This window comes from Pimephales promelas, chromosome 13, assembly GCF_988280905.1.
Source record: "Pimephales promelas chromosome 13, fPimPro1.hap1.1, whole genome shotgun sequence".
NCBI lineage: Eukaryota > Metazoa > Chordata > Actinopteri > Cypriniformes > Leuciscidae > Pimephales > Pimephales promelas.
This window is the reverse complement of record NC_142781.1, coordinates 3993573-4013712: the sequence shown is the minus strand read 5'-3', so window position 1 is coordinate 4013712 and position 20140 is coordinate 3993573. Positions and strand designations below refer to the sequence as shown.

Sequence of the window (20140 nt, the reverse complement as noted above, 5' to 3'; positions counted from 1 at the left end):
CCAGCTCCAAACAAAAAGTCTTCTGTTTTTGAACAAAGGCATTTAGCTCTACTGTGAGCAGAGCATCCAAAAATACCAATAACTCGCAAACGTTCCCCTCCACGGAAATCTTTAGTAAAAGGCGAAAGATTTATGCATGAATGAAGAGAAACTCGAGCTGTAACCATGAGTCGTTGGGACAATGTGCTATCACACACATGCCACCATGCTCAGCAAGGGTAATGTCTGGTGCAGGCTCCTCCCAGCCAGCTTTTTGTCTTTTTTTGTTAAAAACAATAATATAGCCATTTCCATTAGAGGATGGAGCAAATGTAATAAGAATCTGCCCCATCACCAGATGACCGGCAAACCCTGTCTAAAAGGATGTCCCTGAATCCAGTAGTACGTGGAAGACCAGTGTCTAGAATTCGCTTGATATTTTAATGGAACTTTCTGGAGGCTAAATGAACAAACCCTTCATCTCCTTGGATTGCAGGTGGATTCCTCCACAGGAGAGGGAGAGGCATACAATGCCGTACCAAACAGGGACACTGCTTTGACGACCGGTCCTCGTTAGTATAGTGGACAGTATCTCCGCCTGTCACGCGGAAGACCGGGGTTCGATTCCCCGACGGGGAGGCTTCTTCTTTACCACGGACAAACACCTTGTATGAGCTCGTGCTCTGCCGTGGAAACTGCTGATAAAGCCAACCCTGCCGTTCAAGACTCACCTGAGGGTGGTAAGCTAATTCTATTTGAAAGGTTTTACTTTCAAGATAGCATTTGCATTGGTTTGTAATAGGTTGGTTTATGCATGTTTGACCTAAGTTTGTATGGCATTTCCACTATTGCATTTCCAATCTGACCAGCAGGGTTCACCAGTGTGGCCATCCGAATGCGTTGAAACATTAGAGGATGGAGCAAATGTAATAAGAATCTGCCCCATCACCAGATGACCGGCAAACCCTGTCTAAGAGGATGTCCCTGAATCCAGTAGTACGTGGAAGACCAGTGTCTAGAATTCGCTTGATATTTTAATGGAACTTTCTGGAGGCTAAATGAACAAACCCTTCATCTCCTTGGATTGCAGGTGGATTCCTCCACAGGAGAGGGAGAGGCACACAAAGCCGTACCGCTCAGGGACACTGCTTTGACGACTGGTCCTCGTTAGTATAGTGGACAGTATCTCCGCCTGTCACGCGGAAGACCGGGGTTCGATTCCCCGACGGGGAGGCTTCTTCTTTACCACGGACAAACACCTTGTATGAGCTCGTGCTCTGCCGTGGAAACTGCTGATAAAGCCAACCCTGCCGTTCAAGACTCACCTGAGGGTGGTAAGCTAATTCTATTTGAAAGGTTTTACTTTCAAGATAGCATTTGCATTGGTTTGTAATAGGTTGGTTTATGCATGTTTGACCTAAGTTTGTGTGGCATTTCCACTATTGCATTTCCAATCTGACCAGCAGGGTTCACCAGTGTGGCCATCCGAATGCGTTGAAACATTAGAGGATGGAGCAAATGTAATAAGAATCTGCCCCATCACCAGATGACCGGCAAACCCTGTCTAAGAGGATGTCCCTGAATCCAGTAGTACGTGGAAGACCAGTGTCTAGAATTCGCTTGATATTTTAATGGAACTTTCTGGAGGCTAAATGAACAAACCCTTCATCTCCTTGGATTGCAGGTGGATTCCTCCACAGGAGAGGGAGAGGCACACAAAGCCGTACCGCTCAGGGACACTGCTTTGACGACCGGTCCTCGTTAGTATAGTGGACAGTATCTCCGCCTGTCACGCGGAAGACCGGGGTTCGATTCCCCGACGGGGAGGCTTCTTCTTTACCACGGACAAACACCTTGTATGAGCTCGTGCTCTGCCGTGGAAACTGCTGATAAAGCCAACCCTGCCGTTCAAGTCTTACCTGAGGGTAGTAAGCTAATTCTATTTGAAAGGTTTTACTTTCAAGATAGCATTTGCATTGGTTTGTAAAAGGTTGGTTTATGCATGTTTGACCTAAGTTTGTGTGGCATTTCCACTGTTGCATTTCCAATCTGACCAGCAGGGTTCACCAATGTGGCCATCCGAATGCGTTGAAACATTAGAGGATGGAGCAAATGTAATAAGAATCTGCCCCATCACCAGATGACCGGCACACCCTGTCTAAGAGGATGTCCCTGAATCCAGTAGTACGTGGAAGACCAGTGTCTGGAATTCGCATGAGATTTTTAGGAACTTTCTGGAGGCTAAATGAACAAACCCTTCATCTCCTTGGATTGCAGGTAGATTCCTCCACAGGAAGGCTTCTTCTTTACTACGGACAAACACCTTGTATGAGCTCATGCTCTGCCATGGAAACTGCTGATAAAGCCAACCCTGCCGTTCAAGACTCACCTGAGGGTGGTAAGCTAATTCTATTTGAAAGGTTTTACTTTCAAGATAGCATTTGCATTGGTTTGTAAAAGGTTGGTTTATGCATGTTTGACCTAAGTTTGTGTGGCATTTCCACTGTTGCATTTCCAATCTGACCAGCAGGGTTCACCAGTGTGGCCATCCGAATGCGTTGAAACATTAGAGGATGGAGCAAATGTAATAAGAATCTGCCCCATCACCAGATGACCTGCAAACCCTGTCTAAGAGGATGTCCCTGAATCCAGTAGTACGTGGAAGACCAGTGTCTGGAATTCGCATGAGATTTTTAAGAACTTTCTGGAGGCTAAATGAACAAACCCTTCATCTCCTTGGATTGCAGGTGGATTCCTCCACAGGAATGCTTCTTCTTTACCACGGACAAACACCTTGTATGAGCTCATGCTCTGCCGTGGAAACTGCTGATAAAGCCAACCCTGCCGTTCAAGACTCACCTGAGGGTGGTAAGCTAATTCTATTTGAAAGGTTTTACTTTCAAGATAGCATTTGCATTGGTTTGTAAAAGGTTGGTTTATGCATGTTTGACCTAAGTTTGTGTGGCATTTCCAGTGTTGCATTTCCAATCTGACCAGCAGGGGTCACCAGTGTGGCCTTCCGAATGCGTTGAAACAGTTAATCAATTTGCAAAGCAATCAGTTGAAAGCTTTGAAAAGCTTTGTTTCTCCCAACACTACCCTTTTGTGACTGGTAAACCTTACAATCATGCTGCTGACCCAAGATTTGAAGTTGTGAACTGGGAAAGTGGCAATGGTTTGACCACCACCCAGCTCCAAACAAAAAGTCTTCTGTTTTTGAACAAAGGCATTTAGCTCTGCTGTGAGCAGAGCATCCAAAAATACCAATAACTCGCAAACGTTCCCCTCCACGGAAATCTTTAGTAAAAGGCGAAAGATTTATGCGTGAATGAAGAGAAACTCGAGCTGTAACCATGAGACGTTGGGACAATGTGCTATCACACACATGCCACCATGCTCAGCAAGGGTAATGTCTGGTGCAGGCTCCTCCCACCCAGCTTTTTGTCTTTTTTTGTTAAAAACAATAATATAGCCATTTCCATTAGAGGATGGAGCAAATGTAATAAGAATCTGCCCCATCACCAGATGACCGGCAAACCCTGTCTAAGAGGATGTCCCTGAATCCAGTAGTACGTGGAAGACCAGTGTCTAGAATTCTCATGAGGTTTTTAGGAACTTTCTGGAGGCTAAATGAACAAACCCTTCATCTCCTTGGATTGCAGGTGGATTCCTCCACAGGAGAGGGAGAGCTCCTCTTCCTGCCCCCCTTGGCCAAAATGAAAGGCTTAAATAACAATAACTCCCATAAAGCATGTCCAGTCTTAATTGACTCCTCAACGGCTGAGCATACAATGCCGTACCGCTCAGGGACACTGCTGTGACGACCGGTCCTCGTTAGTATAGTGGACAGTATCTCCGCCTGTCACGCGGAAGACCGGGGTTCGATTCCCCGACGGGAAGGCTTCTTCTTTACCACGGACAAACACCTTGTATGAGCTCATGCTCTGCTGTGGAAACTGCTGATAAAGCCAACCCTGCCGTTCAAGACTCACCTGAGGGTGGTAAGCTAATTCTATTTGAAAGGTTTTACTTTCAAGATAGCATTTGCATTGGTTTGTAAAAGGTTGGTTTATGCATGTTTGACCTGAGTTTGTGTGGCATTTCCAGTGTTGCGTTTCCAATCTGACCAGCAGGGTTCACCAGTGTGGCCATCCGAATGCGTTGAAACATTAGAGGATGGAGCAAATGTAATAAGAATCTGCCCCATCACCAGATGACCGGCAAACCCTGTCTAAGAGGAAACAGTTAATTAATTTGCAAAGCAATCAGTTGAAAGCTTTGAAAAGCTCTGTTTCTCCCAACACTACCCTTTTGTGATTGGTAAACCTTACAATCATTCTGCTGACCCAAGATTTGAAGTTGTGAACTGGGAAAGTGGCAATGGTTTGACCAAAACCCAGCTCCAAACAAAAAGTCTTCTGTTTTTGAACAAAGGCATTTAGCTCTACTGTGAGCAGAGCATCCAAAAATACCAATAAATCGCAAACGTTCCCCTCCACGGACATCTTTAGTAAAAGGCGAAAGATTTATGCGTGAATGAAGAGAAACTCGAGCTGTAACCATGAGATGTTGGGACAATGTGCTATCACACACATGCCACCATACTCAGCAAGGGTAATGTCTGGTGCAGGCTCCTCCCACCCAGCTTTTTGTCTTTTTTTGTTAAAAACAATAATATAGCCATTTCCATTAGAGGATGGAGCAAATGTAATAAGAATCTGCCCCATCACCAGATGACCGGCAAACCCTGTCTAAGAGGATGTCCCTGAATCCAGTAGTAAGTGGAAGACCAGTGTCTAGAATTCGCTTGATATTTTAATGGAACTTTCTGGAGGCTAAATGAACAAACCCTTCATCTCCTTGGATTGCAGGTGGATTCCTCCACAGGAGAGGGAGAGGCATACAATGCCGTACCGCTCAGGGACACTGCTTTGACAACCGGTCCTCATAAGTATAGTGGACAGTATCTCCGCCTGTCACGCAGAAGACCGGGGTTCGATTCCCCGACGGGGAGGCTTCTTCTTTACCACGGACAAACACCTTGTATGAGCTTGTGCTCTGCCGTGGAAACTGCTGATAAAGCCAACCCTGCCATTCAAGACTCACCTGAGGGTGGTAAGCTAATTCTATTTGAAAGATTTTACTTTCAAGATAGCATTTGCATTGGTTTGTAAAAGGTTGGTTTATGCATGTTTGACCTAAGTTTGTGTGGCATTTCCACTATTGCATTTCCAATCTGACCAGCAGGGTTCACCAGTGTGGCCATCCGAATGCGTTGAAACATTAGAGGATGGAGCAAATGTAATAAGAATCTGCCCCATCACCAGATGACCGGCAAACCCTGTCTAAGAGGATGTCCCTGAATCCAGTAGTACGTGGAAGACCAGTGTCTAGAATTCGCTTGATATTTTAATGGAACTTACTGGAGGCTAAATAAACAAACCCTTCATCTCCTTGGATTGCAGGTGGATTCCTCCACAGGAGAGGGAGAGGCATACAATGCCGTACCGCTCAGGGACACTGCTGTGACGACCGGTCCTCGTTAATATAGTGGACAGTATCTCCGCCTGTCACGCGGAAGACCGGGGTTCGATTCACCGACTGGGAGGCTTCTTCTTTACCACGGACAAACACCTTGTATGAGCTCGTGCTCTGCCGTGGAAACTGCTGATAAAGCCAACCCTGCCGTTCAAGACTCACCTGAGGGTGGTAAGCTAATTCTATTTGAAAGGTTTTACTTTCAAGATAGCATTTGCATTGGTTTGTAAAAGGTTGGTTTATGCATGTTTGACCTAAGTTTGTGTGGCATTTCCACTATTGCATTTCCAATCTGACCAGCAGGGTTCACCAGTGTGGCCATCCGAATGCGTTGAAACATTAGAGGATGGAGCAAATGTAATAAGAATCTGCCCCATCACCAGATGACCGGCAAACCCTGTCTAAGAGGATGTCCCTGAATCCAGTAGTACGTGGAAGACCAGTGTCTAGAATTCGCATGAGGTTTTTAGGAACTTTCTGGAGGCTAAATGAACAAACCCTTCATCTCCTTGGATTGCAGGTGGATTCCTCCACAGGAGAGGGAGAGCTCCTCTTCCTGCCCCCTTGGCCAAAATGAAAGGCTTAAATAACAATAACTCCCATAAAGCATGTCCAGTATTAATTGACTTCTCAACGGCTGAGCATACAATGCCGTACCGCTCAGGGACACTGCTGTGACGACCGGTCCTCGTTAGTATAGTGGACAGTATCTCCGCCTGTCACGCGGAAGGCCGGGGTTCGATTCCCCGACGGGGAGGCTTCTTCTTTACCACGGACAAACACCTTGTATGAGCTCATGCTCTGCTGTGGAAACTGCTGATAAAGCCAACCCTGCCATTCAAGACTCACCTGAGGGTGGTTAGCTAATTCTATTTGAAAGGTTTTACTTTCAAGATAGCATTTGCATTGGTTTGTAAAAGGTTGGTTTATGCATGTTTGACCTGAGTTTGTGTGGCATTTCCAGTGTTGCATTTCCAATCTGACCAGCAGGGGTCACCAGTGTGGCCTTCCGAATGCGTTGAAACAGTTAATCAATTTGCAAAGCAATCAGTTGAAAGCTTTGAAAAGCTTTGTTTCTCCCAACACTACCCTTTTGTGATTTGTAAACCTTACAATCATTCTGCTGACCCAAGATTTGAAGTTGTGAACTGGGAAAGTGGCAATGGTTTGACCAACACCCAGCTCCAAACAAAAAGTCTTCTGTTTTTGAACAAAGGCATTTAGCTCTACTGTGAGCAGAGCATCCAAAAATACCAATAACTCGCAAACGTTCCCCTCCACGGAAATCTTTAGTAAAAGGCGAAAGATTTATGCGTGAATGAAGAGAAACTCAAGCTGTAACTATGAGACGTTGGGACAATGTGCTATCACACACATGCCACCATGCTCAGCAAGGGTAATGTCTGGTGCAGGCTCCTCCCACCCAGATTTTTGTCTTTTTTTGTTAAAAACAATAATATAGCCATTTCCATTAGAGGATGGAGCAAATGTAATAAGAATCTGCCCCATCACCAGATGACCGGCAAACCCTGTCTAAAAGGATGTCCCTGAATCCAGTAGTACGTGGAAGACCAGTGTCTAGAATTCGCTTGATATTTTAATGGAACTTTCTGGAGGCTAAATGAACAAACCCTTCATCTCCTTGGATTGCAGGTGGATTCCTCCACAGGAGAGGGAGAGGCATACAATGCCGTACCAAACAGGGACACTGCTTTGACAACCGGTCCTCGTTAGTATAGTGGACAGTATCTCCGCCTGTCACGCGGAAGACCGGGGTTCGATTCCCCGACGGGGAGGCTTCTTCTTTACCACGGACAAACACCTTGTATGAGCTCGTGCTCTGCCGTGGAAACTGCTGATAAAGCCAACCCTGCCGTTCAAGACTCACCTGAGGGTGGTAAGCTAATTCTATTTGAAAGGTTTTACTTTCAAGATAGCATTTGCATTGGTTTGTAATAGGTTGGTTTATGCATGTTTGACCTAAGTTTGTATGGCATTTCCACTATTGCATTTCCAATCTGACCAGCAGGGTTCACCAGTGTGGCCATCCGAATGCGTTGAAACATTAGAGGATGGAGCAAATGTAATAAGAATCTGCCCCATCACCAGATGACCGGCAAACCCTGTCTAAGAGGATGTCCCTGAATCCAGTAGTACGTGGAAGACCAGTGTCTAGAATTCGCTTGATATTTTAATGGAACTTTCTGGAGGCTAAATGAACAAACCCTTCATCTCCTTGGATTGCAGGTGGATTCCTCCACAGGAGAGGGAGAGGCACACAAAGCCGTACCGCTCAGGGACACTGCTTTGACGACCGGTCCTCGTTAGTATAGTGGACAGTATCTCCGCCTGTCACGCGGAAGACCGGGGTTCGATTCCCCGACGGGGAGGCTTCTTCTTTACCACGGACAAACACCTTGTATGAGCTCGTGCTCTGCCGTGGAAACTGCTGATAAAGCCAACCCTGCCGTTCAAGACTCACCTGAGGGTGGTAAGCTAATTCTATTTGAAAGGTTTTACTTTCAAGATAGCATTTGCATTGGTTTGTAATAGGTTGGTTTATGCATGTTTGACCTAAGTTTGTGTGGCATTTCCACTATTGCATTTCCAATCTGACCAGCAGGGTTCACCAGTGTGGCCATCCGAATGCGTTGAAACATTAGAGGATGGAGCAAATGTAATAAGAATCTGCCCCATCACCAGATGACCGGCAAACCCTGTCTAAGAGGATGTCCCTGAATCCAGTAGTACGTGGAAGACCAGTGTCTAGAATTCGCTTGATATTTTAATGGAACTTTCTGGAGGCTAAATGAACAAACCCTTCATCTCCTTGGATTGCAGGTGGATTCCTCCACAGGAGAGGGAGAGGCACACAAAGCCGTACCGCTCAGGGACACTGCTTTGACGACCGGTCCTCGTTAGTATAGTGGACAGTATCTCCGCCTGTCACGCGGAAGACCGGGGTTCGATTCCCCGACGGGGAGGCTTCTTCTTTACCACGGACAAACACCTTGTATGAGCTCGTGCTCTGCCGTGGAAACTGCTGATAAAGCCAACCCTGCCGTTCAAGTCTTACCTGAGGGTAGTAAGCTAATTCTATTTGAAAGGTTTTACTTTCAAGATAGCATTTGCATTGGTTTGTAAAAGGTTGGTTTATGCATGTTTGACCTAAGTTTGTGTGGCATTTCCACTGTTGCATTTCCAATCTGACCAGCAGGGTTCACCAATGTGGCCATCCGAATGCGTTGAAACATTAGAGGATGGAGCAAATGTAATAAGAATCTGCCCCATCACCAGATGACCGGCACACCCTGTCTAAGAGGATGTCCCTGAATCCAGTAGTACGTGGAAGACCAGTGTCTGGAATTCGCATGAGATTTTTAGGAACTTTCTGGAGGCTAAATGAACAAACCCTTCATCTCCTTGGATTGCAGGTAGATTCCTCCACAGGAAGGCTTCTTCTTTACTACGGACAAACACCTTGTATGAGCTCATGCTCTGCCATGGAAACTGCTGATAAAGCCAACCCTGCCGTTCAAGACTCACCTGAGGGTGGTAAGCTAATTCTATTTGAAAGGTTTTACTTTCAAGATAGCATTTGCATTGGTTTGTAAAAGGTTGGTTTATGCATGTTTGACCTAAGTTTGTGTGGCATTTCCACTGTTGCATTTCCAATCTGACCAGCAGGGTTCACCAGTGTGGCCATCCGAATGCGTTGAAACATTAGAGGATGGAGCAAATGTAATAAGAATCTGCCCCATCACCAGATGACCTGCAAACCCTGTCTAAGAGGATGTCCCTGAATCCAGTAGTACGTGGAAGACCAGTGTCTGGAATTCGCATGAGATTTTTAAGAACTTTCTGGAGGCTAAATGAACAAACCCTTCATCTCCTTGGATTGCAGGTGGATTCCTCCACAGGAATGCTTCTTCTTTACCACGGACAAACACCTTGTATGAGCTCATGCTCTGCCGTGGAAACTGCTGATAAAGCCAACCCTGCCGTTCAAGACTCACCTGAGGGTGGTAAGCTAATTCTATTTGAAAGGTTTTACTTTCAAGATAGCATTTGCATTGGTTTGTAAAAGGTTGGTTTATGCATGTTTGACCTAAGTTTGTGTGGCATTTCCAGTGTTGCATTTCCAATCTGACCAGCAGGGGTCACCAGTGTGGCCTTCCGAATGCGTTGAAACAGTTAATCAATTTGCAAAGCAATCAGTTGAAAGCTTTGAAAAGCTTTGTTTCTCCCAACACTACCCTTTTGTGACTGGTAAACCTTACAATCATGCTGCTGACCCAAGATTTGAAGTTGTGAACTGGGAAAGTGGCAATGGTTTGACCACCACCCAGCTCCAAACAAAAAGTCTTCTGTTTTTGAACAAAGGCATTTAGCTCTGCTGTGAGCAGAGCATCCAAAAATACCAATAACTCGCAAACGTTCCCCTCCACGGAAATCTTTAGTAAAAGGCGAAAGATTTATGCGTGAATGAAGAGAAACTCGAGCTGTAACCATGAGACGTTGGGACAATGTGCTATCACACACATGCCACCATGCTCAGCAAGGGTAATGTCTGGTGCAGGCTCCTCCCACCCAGCTTTTTGTCTTTTTTTGTTAAAAACAATAATATAGCCATTTCCATTAGAGGATGGAGCAAATGTAATAAGAATCTGCCCCATCACCAGATGACCGGCAAACCCTGTCTAAGAGGATGTCCCTGAATCCAGTAGTACGTGGAAGACCAGTGTCTAGAATTCTCATGAGGTTTTTAGGAACTTTCTGGAGGCTAAATGAACAAACCCTTCATCTCCTTGGATTGCAGGTGGATTCCTCCACAGGAGAGGGAGAGCTCCTCTTCCTGCCCCCCTTGGCCAAAATGAAAGGCTTAAATAACAATAACTCCCATAAAGCATGTCCAGTCTTAATTGACTCCTCAACGGCTGAGCATACAATGCCGTACCGCTCAGGGACACTGCTGTGACGACCGGTCCTCGTTAGTATAGTGGACAGTATCTCCGCCTGTCACGCGGAAGACCGGGGTTCGATTCCCCGACGGGAAGGCTTCTTCTTTACCACGGACAAACACCTTGTATGAGCTCATGCTCTGCTGTGGAAACTGCTGATAAAGCCAACCCTGCCGTTCAAGACTCACCTGAGGGTGGTAAGCTAATTCTATTTGAAAGGTTTTACTTTCAAGATAGCATTTGCATTGGTTTGTAAAAGGTTGGTTTATGCATGTTTGACCTGAGTTTGTGTGGCATTTCCAGTGTTGCGTTTCCAATCTGACCAGCAGGGTTCACCAGTGTGGCCATCCGAATGCGTTGAAACATTAGAGGATGGAGCAAATGTAATAAGAATCTGCCCCATCACCAGATGACCGGCAAACCCTGTCTAAGAGGAAACAGTTAATTAATTTGCAAAGCAATCAGTTGAAAGCTTTGAAAAGCTCTGTTTCTCCCAACACTACCCTTTTGTGATTGGTAAACCTTACAATCATTCTGCTGACCCAAGATTTGAAGTTGTGAACTGGGAAAGTGGCAATGGTTTGACCAAAACCCAGCTCCAAACAAAAAGTCTTCTGTTTTTGAACAAAGGCATTTAGCTCTACTGTGAGCAGAGCATCCAAAAATACCAATAAATCGCAAACGTTCCCCTCCACGGACATCTTTAGTAAAAGGCGAAAGATTTATGCGTGAATGAAGAGAAACTCGAGCTGTAACCATGAGATGTTGGGACAATGTGCTATCACACACATGCCACCATACTCAGCAAGGGTAATGTCTGGTGCAGGCTCCTCCCACCCAGCTTTTTGTCTTTTTTTGTTAAAAACAATAATATAGCCATTTCCATTAGAGGATGGAGCAAATGTAATAAGAATCTGCCCCATCACCAGATGACCGGCAAACCCTGTCTAAGAGGATGTCCCTGAATCCAGTAGTAAGTGGAAGACCAGTGTCTAGAATTCGCTTGATATTTTAATGGAACTTTCTGGAGGCTAAATGAACAAACCCTTCATCTCCTTGGATTGCAGGTGGATTCCTCCACAGGAGAGGGAGAGGCATACAATGCCGTACCGCTCAGGGACACTGCTTTGACAACCGGTCCTCATAAGTATAGTGGACAGTATCTCCGCCTGTCACGCAGAAGACCGGGGTTCGATTCCCCGACGGGGAGGCTTCTTCTTTACCACGGACAAACACCTTGTATGAGCTTGTGCTCTGCCGTGGAAACTGCTGATAAAGCCAACCCTGCCATTCAAGACTCACCTGAGGGTGGTAAGCTAATTCTATTTGAAAGATTTTACTTTCAAGATAGCATTTGCATTGGTTTGTAAAAGGTTGGTTTATGCATGTTTGACCTAAGTTTGTGTGGCATTTCCACTATTGCATTTCCAATCTGACCAGCAGGGTTCACCAGTGTGGCCATCCGAATGCGTTGAAACATTAGAGGATGGAGCAAATGTAATAAGAATCTGCCCCATCACCAGATGACCGGCAAACCCTGTCTAAGAGGATGTCCCTGAATCCAGTAGTACGTGGAAGACCAGTGTCTAGAATTCGCTTGATATTTTAATGGAACTTACTGGAGGCTAAATAAACAAACCCTTCATCTCCTTGGATTGCAGGTGGATTCCTCCACAGGAGAGGGAGAGGCATACAATGCCGTACCGCTCAGGGACACTGCTGTGACGACCGGTCCTCGTTAATATAGTGGACAGTATCTCCGCCTGTCACGCGGAAGACCGGGGTTCGATTCACCGACTGGGAGGCTTCTTCTTTACCACGGACAAACACCTTGTATGAGCTCGTGCTCTGCCGTGGAAACTGCTGATAAAGCCAACCCTGCCGTTCAAGACTCACCTGAGGGTGGTAAGCTAATTCTATTTGAAAGGTTTTACTTTCAAGATAGCATTTGCATTGGTTTGTAAAAGGTTGGTTTATGCATGTTTGACCTAAGTTTGTGTGGCATTTCCACTATTGCATTTCCAATCTGACCAGCAGGGTTCACCAGTGTGGCCATCCGAATGCGTTGAAACATTAGAGGATGGAGCAAATGTAATAAGAATCTGCCCCATCACCAGATGACCGGCAAACCCTGTCTAAGAGGATGTCCCTGAATCCAGTAGTACGTGGAAGACCAGTGTCTAGAATTCGCATGAGGTTTTTAGGAACTTTCTGGAGGCTAAATGAACAAACCCTTCATCTCCTTGGATTGCAGGTGGATTCCTCCACAGGAGAGGGAGAGCTCCTCTTCCTGCCCCCTTGGCCAAAATGAAAGGCTTAAATAACAATAACTCCCATAAAGCATGTCCAGTATTAATTGACTTCTCAACGGCTGAGCATACAATGCCGTACCGCTCAGGGACACTGCTGTGACGACCGGTCCTCGTTAGTATAGTGGACAGTATCTCCGCCTGTCACGCGGAAGGCCGGGGTTCGATTCCCCGACGGGGAGGCTTCTTCTTTACCACGGACAAACACCTTGTATGAGCTCATGCTCTGCTGTGGAAACTGCTGATAAAGCCAACCCTGCCATTCAAGACTCACCTGAGGGTGGTTAGCTAATTCTATTTGAAAGGTTTTACTTTCAAGATAGCATTTGCATTGGTTTGTAAAAGGTTGGTTTATGCATGTTTGACCTGAGTTTGTGTGGCATTTCCAGTGTTGCATTTCCAATCTGACCAGCAGGGGTCACCAGTGTGGCCTTCCGAATGCGTTGAAACAGTTAATCAATTTGCAAAGCAATCAGTTGAAAGCTTTGAAAAGCTTTGTTTCTCCCAACACTACCCTTTTGTGATTTGTAAACCTTACAATCATTCTGCTGACCCAAGATTTGAAGTTGTGAACTGGGAAAGTGGCAATGGTTTGACCAACACCCAGCTCCAAACAAAAAGTCTTCTGTTTTTGAACAAAGGCATTTAGCTCTACTGTGAGCAGAGCATCCAAAAATACCAATAACTCGCAAACGTTCCCCTCCACGGAAATCTTTAGTAAAAGGCGAAAGATTTATGCGTGAATGAAGAGAAACTCAAGCTGTAACTATGAGACGTTGGGACAATGTGCTATCACACACATGCCACCATGCTCAGCAAGGGTAATGTCTGGTGCAGGCTCCTCCCACCCAGATTTTTGTCTTTTTTTGTTAAAAACAATAATATAGCCATTTCCATTAGAGGATGGAGCAAATGTAATAAGAATCTGCCCCATCACCAGATGACCGGCAAACCCTGTCTAAAAGGATGTCCCTGAATCCAGTAGTACGTGGAAGACCAGTGTCTAGAATTCGCTTGATATTTTAATGGAACTTTCTGGAGGCTAAATGAACAAACCCTTCATCTCCTTGGATTGCAGGTGGATTCCTCCACAGGAGAGGGAGAGGCATACAATGCCGTACCAAACAGGGACACTGCTTTGACAACCGGTCCTCGTTAGTATAGTGGACAGTATCTCCGCCTGTCACGCGGAAGACCGGGGTTCGATTCCCCGACGGGGAGGCTTCTTCTTTACCACGGACAAACACCTTGTATGAGCTCGTGCTCTGCCGTGGAAACTGCTGATAAAGCCAACCCTGCCGTTCAAGACTCACCTGAGGGTGGTAAGCTAATTCTATTTGAAAGGTTTTACTTTCAAGATAGCATTTGCATTGGTTTGTAATAGGTTGGTTTATGCATGTTTGACCTAAGTTTGTATGGCATTTCCACTATTGCATTTCCAATCTGACCAGCAGGGTTCACCAGTGTGGCCATCCGAATGCGTTGAAACATTAGAGGATGGAGCAAATGTAATAAGAATCTGCCCCATCACCAGATGACCGGCAAACCCTGTCTAAGAGGATGTCCCTGAATCCAGTAGTACGTGGAAGACCAGTGTCTAGAATTCGCTTGATATTTTAATGGAACTTTCTGGAGGCTAAATGAACAAACCCTTCATCTCCTTGGATTGCAGGTGGATTCCTCCACAGGAGAGGGAGAGGCACACAAAGCCGTACCGCTCAGGGACACTGCTTTGACGACCGGTCCTCGTTAGTATAGTGGACAGTATCTCCGCCTGTCACGCGGAAGACCGGGGTTCGATTCCCCGACGGGGAGGCTTCTTCTTTACCACGGACAAACACCTTGTATGAGCTCGTGCTCTGCCGTGGAAACTGCTGATAAAGCCAACCCTGCCGTTCAAGACTCACCTGAGGGTGGTAAGCTAATTCTATTTGAAAGGTTTTACTTTCAAGATAGCATTTGCATTGGTTTGTAATAGGTTGGTTTATGCATGTTTGACCTAAGTTTGTGTGGCATTTCCACTATTGCATTTCCAATCTGACCAGCAGGGTTCACCAGTGTGGCCATCCGAATGCGTTGAAACATTAGAGGATGGAGCAAATGTAATAAGAATCTGCCCCATCACCAGATGACCGGCAAACCCTGTCTAAGAGGATGTCCCTGAATCCAGTAGTACGTGGAAGACCAGTGTCTAGAATTCGCTTGATATTTTAATGGAACTTTCTGGAGGCTAAATGAACAAACCCTTCATCTCCTTGGATTGCAGGTGGATTCCTCCACAGGAGAGGGAGAGGCACACAAAGCCGTACCGCTCAGGGACACTGCTTTGACGACCGGTCCTCGTTAGTATAGTGGACAGTATCTCCGCCTGTCACGCGGAAGACCGGGGTTCGATTCCCCGACGGGGAGGCTTCTTCTTTACCACGGACAAACACCTTGTATGAGCTCGTGCTCTGCCGTGGAAACTGCTGATAAAGCCAACCCTGCCGTTCAAGTCTTACCTGAGGGTAGTAAGCTAATTCTATTTGAAAGGTTTTACTTTCAAGATAGCATTTGCATTGGTTTGTAAAAGGTTGGTTTATGCATGTTTGACCTAAGTTTGTGTGGCATTTCCACTGTTGCATTTCCAATCTGACCAGCAGGGTTCACCAATGTGGCCATCCGAATGCGTTGAAACATTAGAGGATGGAGCAAATGTAATAAGAATCTGCCCCATCACCAGATGACCGGCACACCCTGTCTAAGAGGATGTCCCTGAATCCAGTAGTACGTGGAAGACCAGTGTCTGGAATTCGCATGAGATTTTTAGGAACTTTCTGGAGGCTAAATGAACAAACCCTTCATCTCCTTGGATTGCAGGTAGATTCCTCCACAGGAAGGCTTCTTCTTTACTACGGACAAACACCTTGTATGAGCTCATGCTCTGCCATGGAAACTGCTGATAAAGCCAACCCTGCCGTTCAAGACTCACCTGAGGGTGGTAAGCTAATTCTATTTGAAAGGTTTTACTTTCAAGATAGCATTTGCATTGGTTTGTAAAAGGTTGGTTTATGCATGTTTGACCTAAGTTTGTGTGGCATTTCCACTGTTGCATTTCCAATCTGACCAGCAGGGTTCACCAGTGTGGCCATCCGAATGCGTTGAAACATTAGAGGATGGAGCAAATGTAATAAGAATCTGCCCCATCACCAGATGACCTGCAAACCCTGTCTAAGAGGATGTCCCTGAATCCAGTAGTACGTGGAAGACCAGTGTCTGGAATTCGCATGAGATTTTTAAGAACTTTCTGGAGGCTAAATGAACAAACCCTTCATCTCCTTGGATTGCAGGTGGATTCCTCCACAGGAATGCTTCTTCTTTACCACGGACAAACACCTTGTATGAGCTCATGCTCTGCCGTGGAAACTGCTGATAAAGCCAACCCTGCCGTTCAAGACTCACCTGAGGGTGGTAAGCTAATTCTATTTGAAAGGTTTTACTTTCAAGATAGCATTTGCATTGGTTTGTAAAAGGTTGGTTTATGCATGTTTGACCTAAGTTTGTGTGGCATTTCCAGTGTTGCATTTCCAATCTGACCAGCAGGGGTCACCAGTGTGGCCTTCCGAATGCGTTGAAACAGTTAATCAATTTGCAAAGCAATCAGTTGAAAGCTTTGAAAAGCTTTGTTTCTCCCAACACTACCCTTTTGTGACTGGTAAACCTTACAATCATGCTGCTGACCCAAGATTTGAAGTTGTGAACTGGGAAAGTGGCAATGGTTTGACCACCACCCAGCTCCAAACAAAAAGTCTTCTGTTTTTGAACAAAGGCATTTAGCTCTGCTGTGAGCAGAGCATCCAAAAATACCAATAACTCGCAAACGTTCCCCTCCACGGAAATCTTTAGTAAAAGGCGAAAGATTTATGCGTGAATGAAGAGAAACTCGAGCTGTAACCATGAGACGTTGGGACAATGTGCTATCACACACATGCCACCATGCTCAGCAAGGGTAATGTCTGGTGCAGGCTCCTCCCACCCAGCTTTTTGTCTTTTTTTGTTAAAAACAATAATATAGCCATTTCCATTAGAGGATGGAGCAAATGTAATAAGAATCTGCCCCATCACCAGATGACCGGCAAACCCTGTCTAAGAGGATGTCCCTGAATCCAGTAGTACGTGGAAGACCAGTGTCTAGAATTCTCATGAGGTTTTTAGGAACTTTCTGGAGGCTAAATGAACAAACCCTTCATCTCCTTGGATTGCAGGTGGATTCCTCCACAGGAGAGGGAGAGCTCCTCTTCCTGCCCCCCTTGGCCAAAATGAAAGGCTTAAATAACAATAACTCCCATAAAGCATGTCCAGTCTTAATTGACTCCTCAACGGCTGAGCATACAATGCCGTACCGCTCAGGGACACTGCTGTGACGACCGGTCCTCGTTAGTATAGTGGACAGTATCTCCGCCTGTCACGCGGAAGACCGGGGTTCGATTCCCCGACGGGAAGGCTTCTTCTTTACCACGGACAAACACCTTGTATGAGCTCATGCTCTGCTGTGGAAACTGCTGATAAAGCCAACCCTGCCGTTCAAGACTCACCTGAGGGTGGTAAGCTAATTCTATTTGAAAGGTTTTACTTTCAAGATAGCATTTGCATTGGTTTGTAAAAGGTTGGTTTATGCATGTTTGACCTGAGTTTGTGTGGCATTTCCAGTGTTGCGTTTCCAATCTGACCAGCAGGGTTCACCAGTGTGGCCATCCGAATGCGTTGAAACATTAGAGGATGGAGCAAATGTAATAAGAATCTGCCCCATCACCAGATGACCGGCAAACCCTGTCTAAGAGGAAACAGTTAATTAATTTGCAAAGCAATCAGTTGAAAGCTTTGAAAAGCTCTGTTTCTCCCAACACTACCCTTTTGTGATTGGTAAACCTTACAATCATTCTGCTGACCCAAGATTTGAAGTTGTGAACTGGGAAAGTGGCAATGGTTTGACCAAAACCCAGCTCCAAACAAAAAGTCTTCTGTTTTTGAACAAAGGCATTTAGCTCTACTGTGAGCAGAGCATCCAAAAATACCAATAAATCGCAAACGTTCCCCTCCACGGACATCTTTAGTAAAAGGCGAAAGATTTATGCGTGAATGAAGAGAAACTCGAGCTGTAACCATGAGATGTTGGGACAATGTGCTATCACACACATGCCACCATACTCAGCAAGGGTAATGTCTGGTGCAGGCTCCTCCCACCCAGCTTTTTGTCTTTTTTTGTTAAAAACAATAATATAGCCATTTCCATTAGAGGATGGAGCAAATGTAATAAGAATCTGCCCCATCACCAGATGACCGGCAAACCCTGTCTAAGAGGATGTCCCTGAATCCAGTAGTAAGTGGAAGACCAGTGTCTAGAATTCGCTTGATATTTTAATGGAACTTTCTGGAGGCTAAATGAACAAACCCTTCATCTCCTTGGATTGCAGGTGGATTCCTCCACAGGAGAGGGAGAGGCATACAATGCCGTACCGCTCAGGGACACTGCTTTGACGACCGGTCCTCATAAGTATAGTGGACAGTATCTCCGCCTGTCACGCAGAAGACCGGGGTTCGATTCCCCGACGGGGAGGCTTCTTCTTTACCACGGACAAACACCTTGGGTGAGCTCGTGCTCTGCCGTGGAAACTGCTGATAAAGCCAACCCTGCCGTTCAAGACTCACCTGAGGGTGGTAAGCTAATTCTATTTGAAAGGTTTTACTTTCAAGATAGCATTTGCATTGGTTTGTAAAAGTTTGGTTTATGCATGTTTGACCTAAGTTTGTGTGGCATTTCCACTATTGCATTTCCAATCTGACCAGCAGGGTTCACCAGTGTGGCCATCCGAATGCGTTGAAACATTAGAGGATGGAGCAAATGTAATAAGAATCTGCCCCATCACCAGATGACTGGCAAACCCTGTCTAAGAGGATGTCCCTGAATCCAGTAGTACGTGGAAGACCAGTGTCTGGAATTCGCATGAGATTTTTAGGAACTTTCTGGAGGCTAAATGAACAAACCCTTCATATCCTTGGATTGCAGGTAGATTCCTCCACAGGAAGGCTTCTTCTTTACCATGGACAAACACCTTGTATGAGCTCATGCTCTGCCGTGGAAACTACTGATAAAGCCAACCCTGCCGTTCAAGACTCACCTGAGGGTGGTAAGCTAATTCTATTTGAAAGGTTTTACTTTCAAGATAGCATTTGCATTGGTTTGTAAAAGGTTGGTTTATGCATGTTTGACCTAAGTTTGTGTGGCATTTCCACTGTTGCATTTCCAATCTGACCAGCAGGGTTCACCAGTGTGGCCATCCGAATGCGTTGAAACATTAGAGGATGGAGCAAATGTAATAAGAATCTGCCCCATCACCAGATGACCTGCAAACCCTGTCTAAGAGGATGTCCCTGAATCCAGTAGTACGTGGAAGACCAGTGTCTGGAATTCGCATGAGATTTTTAAGAACTTTCTGGAGGCTAAATGAACAAACCCTTCATCTCCTTGGATTGCAGGTAGATTCCTCCACAGGAATGCTTCTTCTTTACCACGTACAAACACCTTGGGTGAGCTCGTGCTCTGCCGTGGAAACTGCTGATAAAGCCAACCCTGCCGTTCAAGACTCACCTGAGGGTGGTAAGCTAATTCTATTTGAAAGGTTTTACTTTCAAGATAGCATTTGCATTGGTTTGTAATAGGTTGGTTTATGCATGTTTGACCTAAGTTTGTGTGGCATTTCCACTATTGCATTTCCAATCTGACCAGCAGGGTTCACCAGTGTGGCCATCCGAATGCGTTGAAACATTAGAGGATGGAGCAAATGTAATAAGAATCTGCCCCATCACCAGATGACCGGCAAACCCTGTCTAAGAGGATGTCCCTGAATCCAGTAGTACGTGGAAGACCAGTGTCTAGAATTCGCTTGATATTTTAATGGAACTTTCTGGAGGCTAAATGAAAAAACCCTTCATCTCCTTGGATTGCAGGTGGATTCCTCCACAGGAGAGGGAGAGGCACACAAAGCCGTACCGCTCAGGGACACTGCTTTGACGACCGGTCCTCGTTAGTATAGTGGACAGTATCTCCGCCTGTCACGCGGAAGACCGGGGTTCGATTCCCCGATGGGGAGGCTTCTTCTTTACCACGGACAAACACCTTGTATGAGCTCGTGCTCTGCCGTGGAAACTGCTGATAAAGCCAACCCTGCCGTTCAAGACTCACCTGAGGGTGGTAAGCTAATTCTATTTGAAAGGTTTTACTTTCAAGATAGCATTTGCATTGGTTTGTAAAAGTTTGGTTTATGCATGTTTGACCTAAGTTTGTGTGGCATTTCCACTATTGCATTTCCAATC

General features: G+C 45.7%; 20 non-coding genes across 20 annotated transcripts; 11 read left to right on the top strand and 9 right to left on the bottom strand.

Moving 5' to 3' along the window:
* Positions 1 to 44: 44 nt before the first annotated feature.
* On the bottom strand, positions 45 to 160 carry LOC148974705 (U5 spliceosomal RNA). Its single transcript, XR_016146262.1, has one exon. It is a non-coding gene; the product is annotated as a U5 spliceosomal RNA (small nuclear RNA).
* Positions 161 to 546: 386 nt separating this feature from the next.
* trnad-guc (transfer RNA aspartic acid (anticodon GUC)) lies at positions 547 to 618 on the top strand. Its single transcript has one exon. It is a non-coding gene; the product is annotated as a tRNA-Asp (tRNA).
* Positions 619 to 1140: 522 nt separating this feature from the next.
* trnad-guc (transfer RNA aspartic acid (anticodon GUC)) lies at positions 1141 to 1212 on the top strand. Its single transcript has one exon. It is a non-coding gene; the product is annotated as a tRNA-Asp (tRNA).
* Positions 1213 to 1734: 522 nt separating this feature from the next.
* trnad-guc (transfer RNA aspartic acid (anticodon GUC)) lies at positions 1735 to 1806 on the top strand. Its single transcript has one exon. It is a non-coding gene; the product is annotated as a tRNA-Asp (tRNA).
* Positions 1807 to 3211: 1405 nt separating this feature from the next.
* LOC148974701 (U5 spliceosomal RNA) lies at positions 3212 to 3327 on the bottom strand. The gene has a single exon (XR_016146128.1). It is a non-coding gene; the product is annotated as a U5 spliceosomal RNA (small nuclear RNA).
* A 1092-nt stretch (positions 3328 to 4419) lies between these two features.
* On the bottom strand, positions 4420 to 4533 carry LOC148974700 (U5 spliceosomal RNA). Its single transcript, XR_016146308.1, has one exon. It is a non-coding gene; the product is annotated as a U5 spliceosomal RNA (small nuclear RNA).
* Positions 4534 to 6202: 1669 nt separating this feature from the next.
* On the top strand, positions 6203 to 6274 carry trnad-guc (transfer RNA aspartic acid (anticodon GUC)). The gene has a single exon. It is a non-coding gene; the product is annotated as a tRNA-Asp (tRNA).
* A 465-nt stretch (positions 6275 to 6739) lies between these two features.
* On the bottom strand, positions 6740 to 6855 carry LOC148974698 (U5 spliceosomal RNA). Its single transcript, XR_016146273.1, has one exon. It is a non-coding gene; the product is annotated as a U5 spliceosomal RNA (small nuclear RNA).
* A 386-nt stretch (positions 6856 to 7241) lies between these two features.
* On the top strand, positions 7242 to 7313 carry trnad-guc (transfer RNA aspartic acid (anticodon GUC)). The gene has a single exon. It is a non-coding gene; the product is annotated as a tRNA-Asp (tRNA).
* Positions 7314 to 7835: 522 nt separating this feature from the next.
* On the top strand, positions 7836 to 7907 carry trnad-guc (transfer RNA aspartic acid (anticodon GUC)). Its single transcript has one exon. It is a non-coding gene; the product is annotated as a tRNA-Asp (tRNA).
* Positions 7908 to 8429: 522 nt separating this feature from the next.
* On the top strand, positions 8430 to 8501 carry trnad-guc (transfer RNA aspartic acid (anticodon GUC)). Its single transcript has one exon. It is a non-coding gene; the product is annotated as a tRNA-Asp (tRNA).
* Positions 8502 to 9906: 1405 nt separating this feature from the next.
* On the bottom strand, positions 9907 to 10022 carry LOC148974694 (U5 spliceosomal RNA). Its single transcript, XR_016146127.1, has one exon. It is a non-coding gene; the product is annotated as a U5 spliceosomal RNA (small nuclear RNA).
* A 1092-nt stretch (positions 10023 to 11114) lies between these two features.
* Positions 11115 to 11228, bottom strand: LOC148974693 (U5 spliceosomal RNA). Its single transcript, XR_016146307.1, has one exon. It is a non-coding gene; the product is annotated as a U5 spliceosomal RNA (small nuclear RNA).
* Positions 11229 to 12897: 1669 nt separating this feature from the next.
* On the top strand, positions 12898 to 12969 carry trnad-guc (transfer RNA aspartic acid (anticodon GUC)). The gene has a single exon. It is a non-coding gene; the product is annotated as a tRNA-Asp (tRNA).
* Positions 12970 to 13434: 465 nt separating this feature from the next.
* Positions 13435 to 13550, bottom strand: LOC148974691 (U5 spliceosomal RNA). Its single transcript, XR_016146272.1, has one exon. It is a non-coding gene; the product is annotated as a U5 spliceosomal RNA (small nuclear RNA).
* A 386-nt stretch (positions 13551 to 13936) lies between these two features.
* Positions 13937 to 14008, top strand: trnad-guc (transfer RNA aspartic acid (anticodon GUC)). The gene has a single exon. It is a non-coding gene; the product is annotated as a tRNA-Asp (tRNA).
* A 522-nt stretch (positions 14009 to 14530) lies between these two features.
* Positions 14531 to 14602, top strand: trnad-guc (transfer RNA aspartic acid (anticodon GUC)). Its single transcript has one exon. It is a non-coding gene; the product is annotated as a tRNA-Asp (tRNA).
* Positions 14603 to 15124: 522 nt separating this feature from the next.
* Positions 15125 to 15196, top strand: trnad-guc (transfer RNA aspartic acid (anticodon GUC)). The gene has a single exon. It is a non-coding gene; the product is annotated as a tRNA-Asp (tRNA).
* A 1405-nt stretch (positions 15197 to 16601) lies between these two features.
* Positions 16602 to 16717, bottom strand: LOC148974687 (U5 spliceosomal RNA). The gene has a single exon (XR_016146126.1). It is a non-coding gene; the product is annotated as a U5 spliceosomal RNA (small nuclear RNA).
* A 1092-nt stretch (positions 16718 to 17809) lies between these two features.
* Positions 17810 to 17923, bottom strand: LOC148974686 (U5 spliceosomal RNA). The gene has a single exon (XR_016146306.1). It is a non-coding gene; the product is annotated as a U5 spliceosomal RNA (small nuclear RNA).
* Between the last annotated feature and the right edge of the window lie 2217 nt (positions 17924 to 20140).